The following is a 21,052-nucleotide window of genomic DNA, read 5'->3' on the forward strand; positions in this document are numbered from 1 at the left end:
CTGCCATGACTTACCAGGTACGTCATGGGACGCAAAGGGGTTAATATTCTATGGTTAATAAGAAAGGCAATAAATAATCTAAAAGGTTTTCATTTGTTTAGTATTTTGTTGAGCTGAATGAAGTAAAAGAAGATAGAAATTGTGTTATATATATATAAATTGGATGGTATGAAATGCAATGTGAAAAAATTTAGTCAATGTGAATTAAACATTGGAGGAGGGAGGAAAGAAGAGCCAATGTGGTTATCAAAACAGGCAGGTAATGATGTGTAGTTCTGTTGAACATTGCGAGAGGCAGATTGCAGAATAAAGAATGATTTATTCATACTGTGATTTTCATTTTTGTCTATAAATCCACAGGGGTTTCCTCTTCTCTATGTGCATCTTCAATCCTAAGTGAAATTTCAACAAAGTATTAATTACCATTAATTTTGGTCTCGCTTGTTATTACAGTCGGCTAAAAAAATGTGCAGCTCTTTCCTTGTATGTGTTTATGAAGTTTGAAGAAATTGAGATTAAAGAAGCTATTTTTCAGGCTCGAGAGATGGCCTTGTCTACCTTGAAACGAAGCGCTAATAAAAAAGGATTGCGAGATCTGGGCAAAGTAAATAAAAGTAAGCAAAATGGAAAAGTGTACTGAATAAAATATTAAACACTTCAATATAGTAATTTTTTTTTTCACAACATGTAAATATAGTCTTACAAGAGGGGGTTTTCACACTTTTGTCACAGTTTTTTTCACACTCTTAAGGCACTGCAGTACTGTTGCGGCACTATCCCCATAAAAAAGCTGAGCTACCCTGATGGGTATTGGAGGGTGCACCTCATATTTTTTCCACACTCCAAAGAAAACTTTCTGATAGGTGAATTAGGAATATAGATTGTGTGCCTAAATGGGGACATGCTTCAATTTCGGATGTTCTCTGTACATATGTTAATATTATAGCACTATAAAGGAGTTACTAATGACTAGAGTCTTTGAGGTCCCTGGTGTCAATCTGACCCCAGGACTTGACAGGTAACACTGTGAAGTATTTTTCTCTGCTTTTTGTTCCCTGTGTAATGTCCTGGCCTGCTCTGGGCTGTTTGAAGATAAAATACATGCCTATGTTTATGATGAAGTAGCTATTGATCATTGTGTAACCTGGATACTTTGCTATCACCAAGCTGAACCACCTTACTAAATATCCTTAAGGGTTAGAAACACACAATCCAATGGGTATATTTTAGTAATCCGGGTCCATCTCTCACCTGTATCTCTCTCAACCCAAAAGAAAAAAATACAATCAAAGCCTTAAATATATTATTGTATACAAAAGAAACAGAGAAAAAGGCTCATGCTAAAAATATTTTATTTATTATCAAAAATTGTGCATATTAAAAGACAATATATATCAAATATTTCAAGGATTACAACAATGGCGTCCTGCAGACACACTACCAAAAGTATATCATGTACAAGTTAAAAATAACCAATGTATTGAGTGTGGGGAATAGCTCTGGTCGATCCTAGGTAGCAGTGCAGTAAGCAGGGACACAGACAGGATAACGTCCAATTTAAGTGTTTTTATTTCACACTTAGCACAAAGTAAAACCTTAACAAAGGCTTTAACACAAATAAAACCCTGCTCGGCTGAGCACTTACTAGTACATAACAAATCCCTGAGTATACGTGGGACCAGCTATCCAGCCCACGGGTACAAATAACAGAGTATGGTGTGGCCCATGCAATACCTTCAGTATTCCAGCAGACAGTTCTCCAGGTCTGGCCACCCTCAGCACTGCAGTGAGCTTCTTTTGAAGGCCCTGATGACCCCCAGCTGTGGGCTATGGAAGCCCAGGACCGAAGCCCGGGTGGAGTGAGCGTCCCACTGCCAACCTCACTCACTCCAGAAAAAGCAGGTCCCAGTACATATTTTTACAATCAGTCTATGTTAGCTATGGCCAACACAGACAAACAGGCTATCAATCCTGCTTTACCTGTGTCTGGGTTAACCCCTTGGTTACCAGAGACACACCCAGGGCTTACCAGACACAGTTTAACCACTTCAGTGGCAGATATCTGTGCTCCCAAACCATGCCTCTCTTACATTCCCTCCCCCTCAGTTTAGACCCACTGGGGCAAACTCCTGACATCAAACAATGGGTCCGGGACAAGGCATCCGCGTTGCCTTGCAGTCTCCCGGCTCGATGCTCCACTGAAAAACTAAAATTTTGCAGAGACAAGAACCACCTTGTGACTCTTGCATTTCTCTCTTTGGACCTACTCATCCAAGTGAGGGGTGAGTGGTCAGTTATCAGACGGAACCGTCGCCCCAACAAGTAATATCTTAGTGCCTCTAAGGCCCACTTTATCGCCAGACATTCCCTTTCTACGATGCTGTAATTTTTCTCGGCTGGTGTGAGTTTTCTGCTCAGGTAGGTAACGGGATGCTCCTCTCCGTTCACCTCCTGTGACAGAACAGCTCCCAGCCCTACCTCTGACGCATCCGTCTGCACAATAAATTCTTTCTTGAAGCTTGGCGTAATGAGGACGGGGGATCCACACAACGCCAACTTCAAGGCCTGAAAAGCGCTTTCTGCTTCGGCATTCCACCGCACCATGACTGACCCTTTTCCTTTCAAAAGGTCGGTCAGGGGAGCGGACACTGTGGCGAAGTTGGGTATAAACCGCCTGTAATACCCAACAATGCCCAAGAATGCCCTGACCTGTTTGGTGCTCACAGGTTGAGGCCATCCCTGGATAGCATCAACCTTGTTGACCTGGGGCTTAATTACACCTCGTCCGATCACATACCCCAAGTAGCGTGTCTCCTCCATCCCAACAGCACACTTCTTGGGGTTTGCAGTGAGGCCAGCTGCCCTTAGAGAGTCCACTACGGCTTGTACTTTGGCCAAGTGACTCTCCCAGCCATAGCTGTAGATGATAATATCATCCAGATATGCTGATGCGTATCTCCTGTGAGGCTTCAGCACTATGTCCATTAGGCGTTGGAACGTCGCGGGGGCCCCGTGAAGTCCGAACGGTAACCCGACATAGTGGAAAAGACCCTCAGGGGTGATGAAGGCTGTCTTTTCTTTAGCGCTCTCCGTCAGGGGTACTTGCCAGTATCCCTTGGTGAGATCGAGCGTAGTGAAATACCGAGCGCTTCCCAGTCTTTCAATAAGCTCGTCTACACGCGGCATGGGATAGGCGTCAAATTTTGAAACTTCGTTTAACTTTCTAAAATCGTTACAAAAACGAAGAGTCCCATCTGGTTTGGGAATCAGAACAATGGGACTTGCCCATTCACTTTTGGACTCTTCTATGACGCCTAACTGTAGCATGTTCCGTACCTCCTCTGCAATGGCCTGCCGACGCGCCTCAGGGACTCGGTATGGTCTTAGACGGATTTTTACCCCTGGCTCTGTGACAATGTCATGCTTGATTACAGACGTGTGCCCAGGTAATTCCGAAAACACGTCTGTATTCCTGGCTACAAATTCCCTAGCCTCTTGGCGTTGTCCTTTTGTGAGGGTTTCAGAAATTGTCACATCTGCACCGGCCACTGCAGGCTTAACTGTAGCCTTAGGGGGTAGTACAGAAGGGAGATTAGCTGGAGACCTTTCTGTAAGCAGACTCTCCCTGTCCTTCCAAGCTTTCAGCAAATTGACATGGTACACCTGCTCAGGCTTCCTCCTACCAGGCTGACGTACCCTATAGTTAACTTCCCCCACCTTCTCGATTATCTCATAGGGTCCCTGCCACTTGGCAAAAAATTTGCTTTCCACTGTGGGAATTAGAACCAAAACCCGGTCGCCCGGGTTAAAGGTCCTTACTGTGGCGGACCTGTTGTAGACCCGGCTTTGAGCCCTTTGAGCAGCCTCCATGTGCTCCTTAACAATGGGCATAATGGCCGCCATTCTGTCCTGCATACCAGCAATGTGGTCTATAATACTTTTGTGGGGGGTGGGTTCCTGCTCCCAAGTCTCCTTTGCAATATCCAACAGGCCTCTGGGATGTCTACCATAGATCAACTCAAAGGGAGAAAACCCAGTAGAGGCCTGTGGTACCTCCCGAATGGCAAACATTAAATAGGGTAACATTACATCCCAGTCCCTCCCATCCTTGTCCACCACCTTTTTCAGCATGCTCTTCAAGGTTTTATTAAACCTTTCTACTAGTCCGTCTGTCTGAGGATGGTATACAGACGTGCGTAGCTGTTTTATGTTGAAGAGTTTACACAGTTCCTTGGTGACTTTGGACATGAAAGGGGTACCCTGATCCGTAAGGATTTCCTTGGGTAGTCCCACTCGGCAAAACATGGCAAATAGCTCCTTGGCTATCAGTTTGCCGATGTGGGATGGCCTCAGGATAACGGGTAGCATAGTCCATTACTTCCAGTATATGCTGGTGCCCCCGAGCAGACCTAACCAATGGACCTACCAAGTCCATGGCGATCCTTTCAAATGGGACCTCGATGATGGGTAGAGGTACCAGCGGATTTCGAAAATGTCCCATGGGTGCATGCAATTGACATTCGGGGCACGACTCACAGTAACGTTTAACCTCACCGTATACCCCTGGCCAATAGAATCGCTGCAAGATGCGATCCAACGTTTTTGTGGTCCCTAGGTGTCCACCAAGCACATGTTTATGAGCCAACATCAGAACCGTTTGGCGATAAGGCTGTGGTACCAGCAATCGCTCACAGGTCTCACCCCGCAACTTATCAACTCGGTATAGTAGGTCTTGGTCAACCATAAAGTGGGGAAATATTTGATCAGCATTGGCGTGCTGTGGCACCCCATTCACTACCACAACATTTTCCCTGGCCCGGACCAGTGTGGGGTCCTGGAGCTGGGCGGTGCCAAAGTTGTCACGGGATACCTCCAAATCCGACAACTGTGGCCCGGTCACTGACTCCTCAGTCTCACCTGCCATTACCTCTAGGGGAAATACAGAATTAACATTATTTTCTTCACAGGTCACCCCTACGGCAGGTACCCCAGAGTCTGGGTCATTGGGCTCAGGGTCTAGGTCTTGTCCTTTCTGTTTGGGGGGTACTCTAGGCGGTGGGCTCCCCGACCTTTGATTTCTCCGCCACAGAGTCCAGAACAAGGGGAAGTCCCGTCCCAAAATAAGGTCATGGGGCAAGTTCATGACAACCCCTACCTCATGTTGTCTCTCTCCACAGGAGGTCTGGATGGCAACAGCCACGGTGGGATAGACTTTTACATCTCCATGAATACACAGGACCCCTACTGTGTGGCCCGTTACAGACCCAGGGTCGATATGGGATCCATTAATTAGTGTCACCCGACTTCCAGAGTCCAGCAGGGCCAGGACCTGGCGCCCTGCTACCGTCACCTGGCATAGGTGGCACTCATCGACAGAGCCTGGAATGGCAGCCGTATAAACCGGGGCTGCATAAAGGGACACCCTCCGTGCAGAGCTGCAGTCCATAGGCTCAGTTACATGGGGGCAATTGGCTGCAATATGGCCAGGCTCCTGGCAGGACCAACAGATGGGAGCCTCCCTCCTCCTCCTCCCCTGGGGTATCTCCCGAACATAGGGATTTGATCTGGCCCGGGAACTGGCAGACACCATGGGCCTTCGGGGCTTGGGGTTGGCCGGGGACTGAGAGGCCTTCTTTGTCAGAGCTTGTGTAGCCCAGTACCTCTCCACCATCCCCACCAGAGCATTAGCATCAGTTGGGTCCCCATGCCCCACCCACTGCTGTATCTCCCCCGGCAAGGCCCTCAGAAAGCGGTCCAAGACAACCTTCTCCACCATTTGGGCCGGGGTTGATGTCTCCGGCTGAAGCCACTTGCGGACCAGGTGGATGAGGTGGTGCATCTGGGCCCTGGGTGGTAACGCCTCTTGGTACCTCTAGCTATGGACTCTTTGAGCCCGAAGGTGTAGATTAACTTCTAAGCGGGCTAAGATCTCTGCTTTCACCGTGGCATAATCCACTTAGGTCAAAGTATGCCTGCTGTGGCTCTGCGATAAGGAAGGGTGCCAACACTTCAGCCCAGTATTGCTGTGGCAGCCTTTCGCGGGTGGCCAATCTTTCGAAGCCCATCAGGAATGCCTCTACGTCATCCTCGGACGTCATCTTTGTCATGGCTTTCCGGACTTCCCTCCTGGCGTCATGCTCCGGCATCGCTGGACCCAGCTTTTGTTGTGCAGCCGCTAGTGCTGTCATCTGCTGTGCTAGCAGTCTGTTAGTTTCTTGCTGCTGTAAGTTGGACTGAACCAGCTGCTTAATCAGCTCCTCCATGGTTGTGGCTTTTTGCTTTAGCGCTGTTGAAAGCCAGGACATGCAACAAGTGTATGCTTCACTGCACCATGCCCGCTCCGAGCCACCATATGTGGGGAATAGCTCTGGTCGATCCTAGGTAGCAGTGCAGTAAGCAGGGACACAGACAGGATAACGTCCGATTTAAGTGTTTTTATTTCACACTTAGCACAAAGTAAAACCTTAACAAAGGCTTTAACACAAATAAAACCCTGCTCAGCTGAGCACTTACTAGTACATAACAAATCCCTGACTATACGTGGGACCAGCTATCCAGCCCACGTGTACAAATAACAGAGTATGGTGTGGCCCATGCAATACCTTCAGTATTCCAGCAGACAGTTCTCCAGGTCTGGCCACCCTCAGCACTGCAGTGAGCTTCTTTTGAAGGCCCTGATGACCCCCAGCTGTGGGCTATGGAAGCCTAGGACCGAAGCCCGGGTGGAGTGAGCGTCCCACTGCCAACCTCACTCACTCCAGAAAAAGCAGGTCCCAGTACATATTTTTACAATCAGTCTATGTTAGCTATGGCCAACACAGACAACCAGGCTATCAATCCTGCTTTACCTGTGTCTGGGTTAACCCCTTGGTTACCAGAGACACACCCAGGGCTTACCAGACACAGTTTAACCACTTCAGTGGCAGATATCTGTGCTCCCAAACCATGCCTCTCTTACATGAGTCACCAGAATATTTTATATAGACTCATATAAGAAGTTTAAGAAGGTCTCCTAAAATAGGATTAAAACCAAATTGTGACCACCTCTTAGACATAAAAAGACCTATAATAAAATCAGGATAACTCACCCATGGCAGTGTAATGGCGTTTTAATTTATGGACTATGCTAGAGACTATAGCTACATATATTGTGTGTTGAGCAAATTATAAAAACTAAGACGCAGAATTGGTTTAGTAACAATGAAAGCTTGACTGATCTCATAATGTGTGTATCAGTCAAGGAAGATAAGCCCTTCTTCAAGTATAAACATGTGCCTCTGCTTGAGGGTGCATTCACACATACAGGACCTACAGCAGATTTGATGGCACAGGTTTAATGCTGTGTTCAGCTATTTAGTTACAATGATATCTAAACCATCAAATCTGCTGCAAATTTGCTGCCGATCCTGTACGTGTGAATGTACCCTTAATGAAAATGATAAATGTGCTTGTTAAACTGTGATATTTAAATGGTATAAACTTTATGAATGCTTAGTAAAATAGGAATGGTGGAGCACCATTCATAATACTAGACGTACAATGTATGTGTTAACACTGCTACAGACAGTGCTGAGAAAAAGTTTACGGTATATGATCAGAAAGAAAAATCTAATATTGGAACCTGAGTAAACACTTTACCATCATTGTAACATACAGTACATGTTCAAAAATTAGATTGTTATGGATGACTGGATTTAGTAAGAAATAAAATGGGTGGTAAAAGGAAACTTCAGTCAAAGCTAGCTACCTACAGTACCAACTCAATATTTTATTTTACTGTGAGTGAACACATCCTTAGCGTGGGTTCACACTACGCAGATAAGTTTAGGCGAATTCAGTCGCTCGTACGCACTTGCGGTGGTGCGCTTCTCAGCCCCTGCCATAGACACCAGGCCATCCACGCAGATTCCGTCGTGTGAACCAACCCTTAGTCTACAAATGGACTATGTGTTGAATTCTGGTGCGTAGACATGGCTACTAAGCTCAGCAATGTAATGAAGATGACCAGCAATGCTTCTATGTTTGCAGGCATACAGCAGGTACATGCTAGTAGAAAGATAAAAAAAATAGAAAAAAACATATTCAGAATCAGATTTTTTTTTTGTAGGTGACAGAAAGTTCCCATGAATTTTGAACTGCTTTTCCTTGACTCTTTAGTTCAAATCATATCAAACCCTCTCTATTGGGCTAAGGTCATCTGACATTTGATTTGTCCCCTTCTTCAAGTGTAAGGGCCATTGTTTGGGCATGAAATGACAGCTGTCCAGAAAATCAGCTGTCAACAACAAAAAATAAGACAATAATAACAGTAATGTGGCTGTGGCCTTAGCCTGTTTTCTTTTTTCTTTTTTAATTAAAAGTTGCATTAAACATTAAAATCCAAAGCCGAATGAACAGTCGGCCCACAACATGAAATCAAGTAACTGCAGTGCAGTCATGTACAGAATAATCCACGTACATACAGTGACTCATCATTCTCAGTAGCTAGTTAAGGAGATACAAATTAATACAAGCCAGATGAGCACAGATACCTGAACCTGTGAATATGAAGCTCTCTGGAATCCATCTAAATCATAATGAATCATGCCTTCAGTCATGATCATTAAGAGGAGAGATAAAGAAAGCACCACTTGAACTAGCACTTGTCCAGCCTTGGTACACTGTTTGTTCTCGTGGCAATAGAATATTCTGTCCTATAGTTATATTGAACTAAGGCTGTAATCTCTACAATAGATGGAACTTCAGTGGACTTCCTTCTTTTAGCTGTGCAATTTCTAGTTGCTAATAAGACATGCAATAATATTACTACTGTACATCTTGGAATGGGATATCATCAGTATGCATTGAAATTAGTGTTAGACTCAGAATCCATGGAATAGGATAAGAAGATTCTCTAGAAACTTCTCTAGAAACTTACCATATATGCAAGAGGTTTCCAACCTTATTATTACACCTTCAATAGGTTGTTGACACGTTTGAGAAACATTTTGCTAGTAGGTAGGGTGTCATGTACCAGAAATATAAAAGTGTACATGAGGCCTCTAACTGCCCAATACAGTGCGAAATCTTAGATGGAAGACATATAAGGGATCAAAGCTGTTAAAAAAAAAATGCAAAGTTTAGCGCAAATAAGTTCTGTTGTCAGGACGGGGAGGCAGGGTAAAGACATGACAGTGAGCCCTAATACTGAATCCACTAACTGTCCCTACCTACTTGCCTCAAACGGCCCTAGGCGGCCGTGGACAGCCACAAAGACGTTCCCTGTACTGGATACGTGCAACACAGAACAAGACCGACAAACACAATACAGTCAAACAAGCAAGGTCAAAACCAAACAGGCAGTGCATTACAAAATCAGGTAACAATCGGATAGTCAAAAAGTCAAGCAAGAGGTCAGGTAACAAAGTCTAGCAAGCAGATGGATAAGGTACGGGAATTGCAGGAATAGACAGGGGGAATCTGGGATCAAGGTATGAACCTAGCCAGCGCTAGGAGAGTGCTTCCTTTTGTGCTCAACAAGAGCCCGGTCCGGATCCCCATTGGACCGGCGCTCAAATCTTTCAGGTTCCAGATAGGCAGAGAAACCAGTCAGTCTAAAGACCTACTCAGCTGCAATAATCAAGTCTCCCAGTAATCAGTTAAACTCCCGCATTGCAAGGAAGCTGAGAAGCAAGCGGGTGTGGCACATAGAAGTAAAAACAGGCCCAGTTCACACCAGGTTACTGCACAATCCTGACACCTGTATGCTTTTTTAAGTTTGCGCCTTGTGCACCATATGGGTGGTATGGAGGGGACAAGGCATGGAATCCCCTTGGAAAAAAACTATCAATATTTGCCCCCAATTTTTTTTTCTTAAAATTTTTACTTTTACTTTGCTGATCTGTTCTAGAAAAATTGTTGACTACTACAAACTAAAAGACCCAAATAGCACTATTGAAGAATCACCATACCTTGTAGACATTGGTGACTGGCATGAAAGAGGAAACACATTCCACAAATGAACTTTAAAAGGCACAAGCCTATTATGTACATTATACAGATACTTATTATGTGCACCTTAAGGCTGGGTTCACACACAGTATATTTCAGGCAGTATTTGGTCCTCATGTCACGTCCTTATAGCAACCAAAACCAGGAGTGGATTAAAAACACAGAAAGGATCTGTTCACACAATGTTGAAATTGAATGGATGGCCGCCATTTAATGGCAAATATTTGCTGTTATCTTAAAACAACGGCTGTTGTATTGAAATAATGGCAGTTCTTTACCGTTATATGGCGGCCATCCACTCAATTTCAACACTGTGTGAACATAGCCCTTCTGTGTTTTTAATCCACTGCTGGTTTTGGTTGCTATGAGGACCTGACACGAGGACCAAATACTGCCTGAAATATACTGTGTGTGAACCCAGCCTTTAAATGATGACTGGATAATTGAGGTTCAACACTTTCTATCTCTAAATGTCACTGAAGTTCAAAATGACCTTTCAGAAAAAAAAATCCAATTACCCTTATAAAACAAACAGTAATTATTCCAAAACTGTCCCGTTTGTTTACCAAGAGCTCTCTTCATCCAACAGAAAATTTTCTAAAAAAAAAAAAAGGAAAAAAAAAAAGACCTCTAGTGGAACATAGGTTTAAAGTATCCCCCCCCCCCAACCCCCATGCCTGATCAGCTCCAAACTTCTTTTATGTATAATGTACAATAGCACCACTGCTGATGAACAAGGCAGGCAGGGAACCATGGTTGCCTACAAAAGAATACTCTAATATCGGGAGCTATGTGAATCTAATCCAATCGAATTGAATATTTCACTCATCTCTAATAACCAGGTAATTCACCTGTATAACATCGACTTGTGACTTTATTACCAGCGATTTTGGGGTGTTAGATGCTTCCCCTGCTGTCCCAGTTGCATTCCAGTGGTGTTGGCATCATTTCCTGAGGTGTCATTTTGGACTTGGTGACCTCCAAGTGGTCGAATAGATGTTTTTCAATAATCAAATACTTGTTCCCATAGACTTTAATGGGATCGATTATTCGATCGAATATCAGGAGATATGCGTACGCATATTGAATATTCAAATATTTCACTATTCGCTCATCATTATTAGCAAAGTTCATTTTTGGTTTGGTTCGTACGAATCCGAACTTCACAAAAGTTCGCCGAATCGAACCAAGCCAAACCTTTCAAAAGTTCGCTCATTCCTATTGCTAACCATTAATATCTATCACAAACCATTTGGGACATAGATTTGCAATATAAGAAGGACTTATAGGTTTGATGTGGACATGCTATATGTGACCAACTAAAGTTAAGATTAGAGATGAGCGAACCGGGTTCGGGTTCAAGTCCATCCGAACCCGAACGATCGGCATTTGATTAGCGGGGGCTGCTGAAGTTGAATAAAGCTCTAAGGTTGTCTGGAAAACATGGATACAGCCAATGACTATATCAATGTTTTCCACATAGCCTTAGGGCTTTATCCATCTTCAGCAGCCACCGCTAATCAAATGCCGAAAGTTTGGGTTCGGATGGACTCGAGCATGCTCCAGGTTCGCTCATCCCTAGTTAAGATTATTGCCATCTCACAACATGTCCTGTGTATAACATTTAGCTTCTTTAAAATCACAGCAGATTATTAGCTCCTTTTTACTGATATATTTTTACACATTTTGTAAAATTTTTTTTACATATTTTAATTTGTCTTTGAAGTGTTTACGGCTCATATTAGTTAAATATTTATACCACATTCCGTGTACAGCCAGATAACCTATTATTTATCATTTATTTTTTATGGTTTTTATTCTCCTCTATTATTAATATGCTTTGTGTTAATTTTTATCTATTTTGTTTTGATTGATTAATTGATCCATTGCTACTTATTCACATTAATTTCTGTGTTTACAGTTTTATGCTTATATACTTCTCTGAATTTCCTCAGTCTACAATTTAATGTTTATACATAAAATGTTTTACTTAAATTCCCTTTATATTGTACCCTTTAATATTTTTGCTTACATGTTAGTCAAAAAGTTTCAAATATTTTTTTTTTCTGTGTTAAAAATGTATCAGTCACTATAAAGGTTTGCGTCCTCTCTTCTTTTCAGCACTTTACCCAGACTGCTGAAAAATTCTCCTTTGTGCCCTATACAGTGGTCCCTCAACTTACAATGGCCTCAAGATACAATATTTTCAACATACAATGGTCCTTTCTGAGACCAGACTCAACATATAATGCTACAGACAGTCAGGATCTGCAGCACATGTAAGTAACTAGATCAACCAATAAAACTGGCCATTTTACTTGTAAAATCCCAGTATTAGTGAAGTACATGCACTGGTTGGCTGTCTAGTAGTGATTGTCTACAGTATTGTGTCATTCTACATGTCCTGTACTGCTCTTTACCTGGGCTAGGATAAGCTGCTCCGTTGGGTGGCTTCATTTTATATTTCTGAGACCCTGTGTGATCTGTACTTGACCCTGAAGATGCTCCAGTCTTTTACTTAGAAATTAATTTACAGTCTCCAGTCACTCTTTCTGACCGTTATATATAAGGATTTGCTTTATCTGAATTAATTATCTGCTTCTTGTCCTTTAAATCTTTATTTTTTCTCATTTTGAGATTTTAGGGGATTCAGAACCATTTACCAGTTTTTTTTTTTTTTTCTATAGAATTCTGGTCTCAACATACAATATTTTCAACATACAATGGTCGTCCTGGAACCAATTAATATTGTATGTTGAGGGAGCACTGTACTGGTTCCACATGATCCCATGAGCTTAGGAAGAAAACTGGTACCTTCTAGCAGCAGACACCGACTTCTTCACCCTGAAGTGGAATAAAGGATGAAAACCTAGAGAGGCTTTTTATATGGACCAATTATCGTGCAATAAATTGTTAAATGGTTCAAATAAAGTGATAATCTTCTGGTGTAAACATGGCAATGGATAAGCGACAAACAAAAATTATTTTGTAAGACGTTGATCGCATCTTTTAAGTTGACCTCAAAATCACTGTTAATCGTTCTCAAGTCTTTCAGTGTAAACACTTCTCCTTCACAATATATATCTATATCATAAAAATGAAAGTCTGTCTGTCCATCTGTCTGTCTGTCTTTCTGTCTGTCTGTCCGTCTGTCCTCTATAGACTTCCAAACACCTGAACCGTTTGACCCCAAATTTGACTCACAGATTCATTGGGTGCCTGGGAAGGTTAGAGCGAAGGTCCAGTCTGGACATCACCATAGGTCCTTCAGCCAACACTCCCTATGGGACACCGTCCTACAGCAGCCTAGGTGTCCTGTCTCTCTTCTCTATCTGAGTCCTGGAAGGGAGGAGCAGAGTCAGGACAAGACTGTTAGCTGCTGGATGGTGAGAGGGCACTTAGCTGCTGCTGCATCCACAGGTGAGCGAGGGCATTCCCAGGTAGAGAACTGTGTTGTCTGCTGGGAGGGGGCGGCAGACAGTGGCAGCAATCGCTTAGCATCCTAAGTGAGGAGCTGCCCTGCTTGTTGACAACAGGGGGCGCCGCCTGAGGTCCCCAATTCAAGTTGCCTCATGGATAAAGTGCTACTGGCTGTACTGGCTGTATTCATTATGTAGAGCAGTGTTTCTCAAACTGTGAGGCGGGCCTCACCAGTGAGGCGCCCCCTAGTTGTTGGTGAGGCCCAGCTGAGGAGCCGTTTTTCACAAAGGTAACTATATATATGTATATAGTGTATAAAGGGGTATATAGGGCTCCTGCCGATTTCCCCTGAAACAAAAACAAAAAAACAAGGGCTTAGATTTGCCTCCTGGGTGACCTTGGAACAAATCTAATTAACACACTGACACTTTATACCTAGGCAGCGACGGGTACATTTTCAAAAATTATATATATATATATATATATATATATATATATATATATATATATATATATATATATATACACACACACAATTGCAATCATATTTATCTCTGTATTAATGACTTTTTGTATCAATGTACCTTCTTATCTAAAAGAAATCATTGCTTGTCGTTTGCTTAACAAACACTGAAGCGATTTATCTGTACATGTAAAAGGACTCTGAGTGTAACTCAAAGCCAAACCAGTTTGGTAGCACAGCCGGTCTAAATACATTGTCTTATTACAGTATCCTCCATATTTCCAATTACTATTCAGAGGAATAAAACAAAACAGTTCTTAGTATATTCATTTTTCTGAGATGGCTATTTCTTGTGCTGTGACTAGTGGCTTACATTCCACATGTCATTAGATCTATAGCATGGCAGCAACAAATGTGTATCTACTGGATTAAGAATAATAAAGTTACTTTTTATAGAATATACAAACACAGGTGAATTTCTAGGGCATGAAGTTCTAAACCTGAATTTAAATAACTTCCAATAGAAAACCCTTACCCTGCCCTGCCTACAGTTAGTGGATTTAAAATACAATTCCAATCTGTTATCTATTCTACCTAACCAGGGCCATTTTTTTTATATTACTCAGGAAGATGTGATTTATGGAAATTTTGGGCATGAACCACTATAATTTTGAGCACATGTTTAACCTGTCAAAACCTTAACAGATTGTTCCAGTCGATTAATCTTTAAATAACTTGTCCCAGCAATGTAGTCTCCCACCTCCCCAGGTCTTGTTTTTATGTGTTGTTTTTCTGTGATTGATTTAAAAAACATCATTTTTTTTAACTGATGATTGATTTCATTTTCTCTACTGGGATCTCCCATGTAATTTTTTCGGTGTAGCCTTTTTCAGTTTATTATGTGGGAACATCTTTATAGTTGTTTATAGGTGTTTTCATTATAAAGTCTGACTACTGTATAGGTTGGCACCCCATTGTTTAGAGACATCTGGAAACCAACATGTCTTTTTTCCTCTGGGGGATAAACACCGCCTCTAGTACACTGAAAGTGCATACATGCATGCACACTACGAAATACGAGCGGAAACACTGCTGTGCATACCGTCGCTCACCACCGCTCATGGCCGTGCGCATCTCCACCTGTGCCATAGACTTTATTCTAGGCACAGGTGGATTCTGCCGTGCGCTGAAAGAACTGACATGTCAATTCTTTCTGCGGACGGCAGAATCGGGCCAGCCATATAATGGCGTTTATGGTACGGGCGGAGATGCGTGCCACCACGAACGGGAACGAACAAAGGAATCTGCAGTGGTTTTTTTGCGTTTATTCCATAGTGTGCTTGCACCCTTAGAGGTCAAGCTAAGTATGAACAGCTTAACCATGAACAAACCTTTACTATATTGATAAAATCACTATTCCTCCACAGTCTCCTCATATCAAAAAGAAATTCTGCAAGTATTATTTTATAGTACAATAAAAATATTTTGCGATGTGTGCTTCCGTTTAGAAGATATATAGCTGACAGCATCAAGCACCAGCTTGGTGTATAAAATATCTTTATAAAGTGCTAAATATCTTATCCATCCAACTCCTACAACTCTTCCACTGCTATATACAGCACCCGCTGTGAGCTAGATCAGGGTGTGTGTACTGATTTCCATCAAGTGGGCACCTGGGGGGTCCCTAAACAGCAGGTGGACATCCCCTTTATAGTCAGTAATGTCTAACTTATGAGACATGCTGTTCAACTAAAAGCTATGTGTCACTTCTGTTCTTGTTATTCATGTTTACACAACCTATCCAATAAGCCATAAATAATTACCATGAAGAAAAGACCTACGATTCTCGTACTTCTGAAAATGCAGAGGTGAAAGCCGCGATTAGTATAAGTCTAAGAGCAGTAAGGCAGGTATACATGTTGATTGACTGTAAGCAAATGGGATAGTGGCAACCTCTTAGCATAATAAGCTAAAGAGAAGTATGACATGCTATAATGATGCCAACAAGTAGGTATGGCAGCCTGTAATGATTTGCCCAGCAGGTAATCACCCTAAACTCTCAGCACCACTATTTCCCATTAAAAGCCACTACTCAAAATAAAATCATGTAACTTGAACAGTGAGGCTTGGCAGGCACAAAAAGAGTAATTACAGAAAGCCATTACTTCCCTTAAGAAATATTAATACATTGCACTAGCTTTCTGTGTACAACGTATGGAAAAAGGGCTACACTAAAAATCTAGAGATCTGAAGTCAACAGCCCAAAACTTGTTTTTACGTCGTATGTTGATGACACAAATAAAGTTTGAACTTTATACTTACCTCTTGGGTTATGTTCACACACAGTAAAATAAAAGCAAAATACGACTAATAGAGACTTTCTCTGCAGACGATAATACTGATCATAGTAGAAAGAAAGCTACGATCAGTAGAGGAGATTTATCAAACATGGTGTAAAGTGAAACTGGCTCAGTTGCCCCTAGCAACCAATCAGATTCCACCTTTCATTTTCCAAAGAGCCTGTGAGGAATGAAAGGTGGAATCTGATTGGTTGCTGGGGCAACAGAGACAGTTTTACTTTACACCATGTTTGATAAATCTCACCCACTATGTTCCCACAACGATTTCCGTTTAAAATGATGTCTGTCATTTTAAGTCTAAAATGATGGATGTCATTCAGCTGTCTGGCCTCCCCTCAGTGCAATGACAGCTGCTGGTACATTATTCTAGTTTGGGTTACTAATTGCCCTTTGGGTGTGTCTTTAATTGAAAAGTCCCTTGACTTTTTGCAAAAGACACCCAAAAAGAATTGTCATGATCTTTATTTTGACGTCTGCGCAGACATTGTCTGTTATTTAATACATTGGGTGCATTGGATGTCTGTCATCCCATTGACTTCAATGCAATGCATTGAAGTCAATGAAATTGTGGCAAAAAATTGTTTTAATTAAATATTAACCCCTTAAGGTCAAAGCCAATTTTCATTTTTGCACTTTTGCTTTTTCCACTTTATGTTTAAAAGGCCATAGCGCTTGCATTTTTTCACCTAGAGACCCATGTGAGCCCCTATTTTTTGCAAAACCAATTGTAATTTTCAATGGCAGGCATTATTTTTCCATAAAATATGCTGCGAAACCAGAAAAAAATCATTTGTGCTGTCAAATTGAAATAAAAAAGGAATTTGTTTTGATTTCGGGGAGTTTTGCATTTACGCCATTCGCCCTGGGGTAAAACTGACTTGTTATGCATGTTCCTCAAGTCATTACAATTACAACTATACGTTACATGTATAACTTTTATATTATCTGATGGCCTGTAAAAAATTCAAACCGTTGTTAACAAATATATGTTCCTTAAAATCGCTCTCTTCCCAGGCTTATAGCGCTTTTATCATTTGGTCTATGGGGCTGTGTGAGGTGTTATTACATTTTTCTGGATTTGATGCGACAAAAAAGCGCAATTTTGCACTTTGGAATTTTTCTGCCCTGACGCCGTTTACTGTGCGAGATCAGTAATGTGATTAATTATTAGTTTGGGCAATTACGCCCGCGGCGATGTCAAATATGTTTATTTATTTGTTTATTTATTTATATTTATAAAATGGGAAAAGGGGGGTGATTTGGACTTTTATTAGGGGAGGGGATTTTTTATTAATAAAAAAACATTTTTACTTTCATTTTTACACTAACTAGAAGTCCCCCTGGGGGACTTGTATATGCACAGCATTGATCTGTCATAGAGATCAATGCTGTGTATATACACAGCAATGATCCATCATATCGGTGATCCATTGCTATGGCCTGCTGGCCATAGCAATGTATTGCCGAGCCGGGATCAGCGTCATTGCGATGCTGAGGCCCGGCACGGGCAGAAGAACGGATCTCCCCCCCCTGCAATCGCATTGCAGGGGGGAGATCCGTCCCACTAGACACCAGGGACAGGGAGAGCACAGCATCTAAGTGCAGCTGTCAGGTTTGACAGCTGCATTTAGAGGCTTAATTAGCCGGCACGGCAACGGGACCCGCGCCGGCTAATACATATCAGCCGGGAGTGGCACCGTTCAGACCCCTCTCTGAACACCCCCCGCGGCACCATGACGTATCAGATAAGTCATGGGTCGCTAAGGGGTTAAATTTAGTTTAGCAAAAAGTAAGTCCTCACATCACTTTTTTAATCCAAAAATTAAAGTGCAATGAATTTTAACATGCATGGGCATTCTAATTAAAAGTTAATTATAAAAGGACTCATGCACTGGACTTCCGGGGAAAGGTTTTCAAGGTTTCAAGGTTTACAAGTCAAGTATACTAAAGATTAGTTTGGAACAAAAACAGTAAATTAGAACAATTGTACATAAATAATGATTAAGGGCTAGGACATGTTCCAAATTTACAGAACATGACATACTATATACTTAAAGTGTTACTGTAATTATAACTTTCAAAATCTAAATCAACAGTAGATGTAATATAAAGCAAGTTTGTAATATGCATTCATAATTTTTTGTTGTTACCATACTTTAAAACAAAGCTGAATTTGAAATCCAGAGGTCCAGTCTCCTTAAGGGTGCCTTCACACGTACCTTATCGCTCCGAGTTTCTTGCACATAAATCCACAGTGATACCGATTGTTATCAAGTCAATGTATGTGTATTACTACATGCGAGTTTGGTGCAATTTTTACATGCGAATTTGGTGCGATTTTTACATGCGAGTTTTGATTTTCATATGATTTTCACAGGCGAGTTTAACACCCAAAAAACGCAGCTACTTTCATGCGATTTTTGTGCAAGTTTTGTGCGATAAATACGCATCGATACGGTATGTGTGAAGGCACCCTAAGGGTACAAACCCACTTGCCGGATCTGCAGCGAGACTCGCTGCAGATCCCGGCCCTATTCTTTCAATGGCAGACAAAATTTGTCCCCAGCCCACCCTGTTAACCCGCCGGCTCCAGCTTGCTTCGGCGGTTCCCGGTGTCTTCAGCAAGCGGTAAAGTATATGCCCCAGCCAGCCGCCCGCCCGCAGCCCTGGCTGCCTGATTCCCCCCCCCCCCGCAGCCCTGGTTGCCTGATCGCTCCCCCGCATCCCCGGCCGCCCAATCGCTCCCCCGCAGCCCCGGCCGCCTGATCGCTCCCCCGCAGCCCCGGCCACCCTATCGCCACCCCCACAGCCCCGGCCGCCCTACCTCCTCCCTCCTCCTCAGCCCCGGCCGTCCACAGCCCCGCAGATTGGTGCTGTGGGAGGGAGGGCGATCGGGCTGCAGGGGAGCGATCAGGCGGCTGGGGCTGCAGGGGGGCGATCGGGCATACGGGGCTGCAGGGGAGGGATCAGGCAGCCAGGGCTGCGGGAGTGGGAGGAGGTAGGGCGGACTGGGCTGCGGGGGGGGGCGATCAGGGCTGTGGGGGGGTGATCACACGGCTCGGGGCTGCGGGGGGGGGGTGATCATGCGGCTGGGGCTGCGGACGGGCAGCTGGGGCTGCAGACGGGTGGCTGGAGCAAGCATATACTTTACCTGATGCCGGCTCTGGCTTGCTGAAGACACCGGGAACCGCCGGACCCGAGATCAGGTAAAGTATATGCTCCGGCAGCCGGGGGGGTTAACGGGGTGGGCTGGGGGCAAACTCTGCCATTTTGTCTGCCATTGAAAGAATAGGGCCGGGATCCGCAGCGAGTCTCTCTGCAAATACGCAGCGAGAGGACTTGCTGTGGATCCGGCAAGTGTGTTTGTACCCTAAGGGTGCGTTCACACCTAAAGGATCCGCAGCAGATCTGCAGCAGATTTGATGGTGCAGATTTGATGCTGTGTTCAGTTATTTAAATGAAATCTGCTGCGGATCTGCTGCGGATCCGCAGCAGAAAATCAGCTGCAGTTCCGGTAAGTGTGAACGTACTCTAAGGCAGATTTTCAGACTTGTGCTTGTACAAAAAAAAAAAGACTAAACACAGGAATTCCGAACAGTACAGAGAGTCACGACTCAATGTGTCTGTCAATCACATGACTGCCTTCTCTCTGTGAGCGCTCAGATGGCCGGGGATACACAGGACTTCCTGTTTTCTGACTGTTTCCTGTTTAAGAAAAAAAATCAGAAAACAGGAAGTGTTGTGTATTCCATGATAACTAAAAAAAAAAAAGTAAATTGAGAAATACTGTTGATTTAGATTTTGAAAGTTATAACAACAACAGTGACACTTTAAGCCTCTATACACATAGACTTCTTTTTAAACCATTTGACCAGGTAAACAAATATGTTTGTTGTGTTTGCCAGTGGTTTGTTCCTGAAGTTGCATTCGCAGGAATGAAAAAAGTGTTAACTGTCCTTCAGCTTGAATATAACAGCTATAGCTTTTATAGAAGGCTTTAAATGACCTCATTTGTAAGCAGGATTCTGGATATCTCCTCAGGGAATAGTATGATGGGATTTTTCTACCACTGAGATTCTTGACACTCCACTAACTTGATTTGTGACCATCAGGGGGTTGTTTTCATCTTTTTATTTTCCTGTATATTGCCACTTGTATATCCACTGATATATTCAAATGTATATCCTCCATCAGCCGGCAACAAGACTGTGAAAGACTGAAGAAGAGAGACAGATTGTGTAAAGAGATGCAGAAATTCAAGTTTTTATCAGATAGACTGTTATCTCTTTCCGTATTTTAATGTGTAGAGCAAAAGGATTTGTACGACATTGGCCATTGTCTGATTGAACCTGGAAAGAAGTGGAAATAAAGTGGTGCCATCTTTGAACTACATGAATAAAGTTAGATTGCAAGAGTCCTCAAGTCTCTGTGTGACGGAATCTTAGAATTGATCTTTATCCCCGACAAAGAATCCTAAAAATCTTAAAAACATGCATAGATATCTTTAGACCCAATATATCCTTAAACTTTCACTCCACTTTTGTATACTATAAACACCTTTTAATTTATACATATTGTTGTCAACAAATGTTATGTAGTCTACTTATAAAGATTAAAGGTTAGCAAAGTTTTACGCAAAGCTCTTACTGCTACTCATTTTTAGCATGTTGCCTACAGTATATGTACTCTTTCTTTAGATGGAGCATGGGGATTTGTGTATTGACAGTGTTCTCTTTTAGCATAAATGTGTGAAAAACGCCCATATAGAGTTAGGAAATAAGCTTCAATATCTTTATTCAAGAGAAATAAGTTAAAAGCA

The 21,052-nt window shown here is 42.7% G+C and overlaps 1 long non-coding RNA gene across 1 annotated transcript; it reads left to right on the forward strand.

Annotated features, from left to right (window-relative positions):
* Nucleotides 1-477: 477 nt before the first annotated feature.
* Nucleotides 478-12,862, forward strand: LOC138780367 (uncharacterized). Its single transcript, XR_011361237.1, has 3 exons — nucleotides 478-614; nucleotides 12,112-12,269; nucleotides 12,678-12,862. It is a non-coding gene; the product is annotated as an uncharacterized lncRNA (long non-coding RNA).
* Nucleotides 12,863-21,052: the final 8,190 nt, after the last annotated feature.

Source organism: Dendropsophus ebraccatus, chromosome 1 (assembly GCF_027789765.1).
Source record: "Dendropsophus ebraccatus isolate aDenEbr1 chromosome 1, aDenEbr1.pat, whole genome shotgun sequence".
Taxonomy (NCBI): domain Eukaryota; kingdom Metazoa; phylum Chordata; class Amphibia; order Anura; family Hylidae; genus Dendropsophus; species Dendropsophus ebraccatus.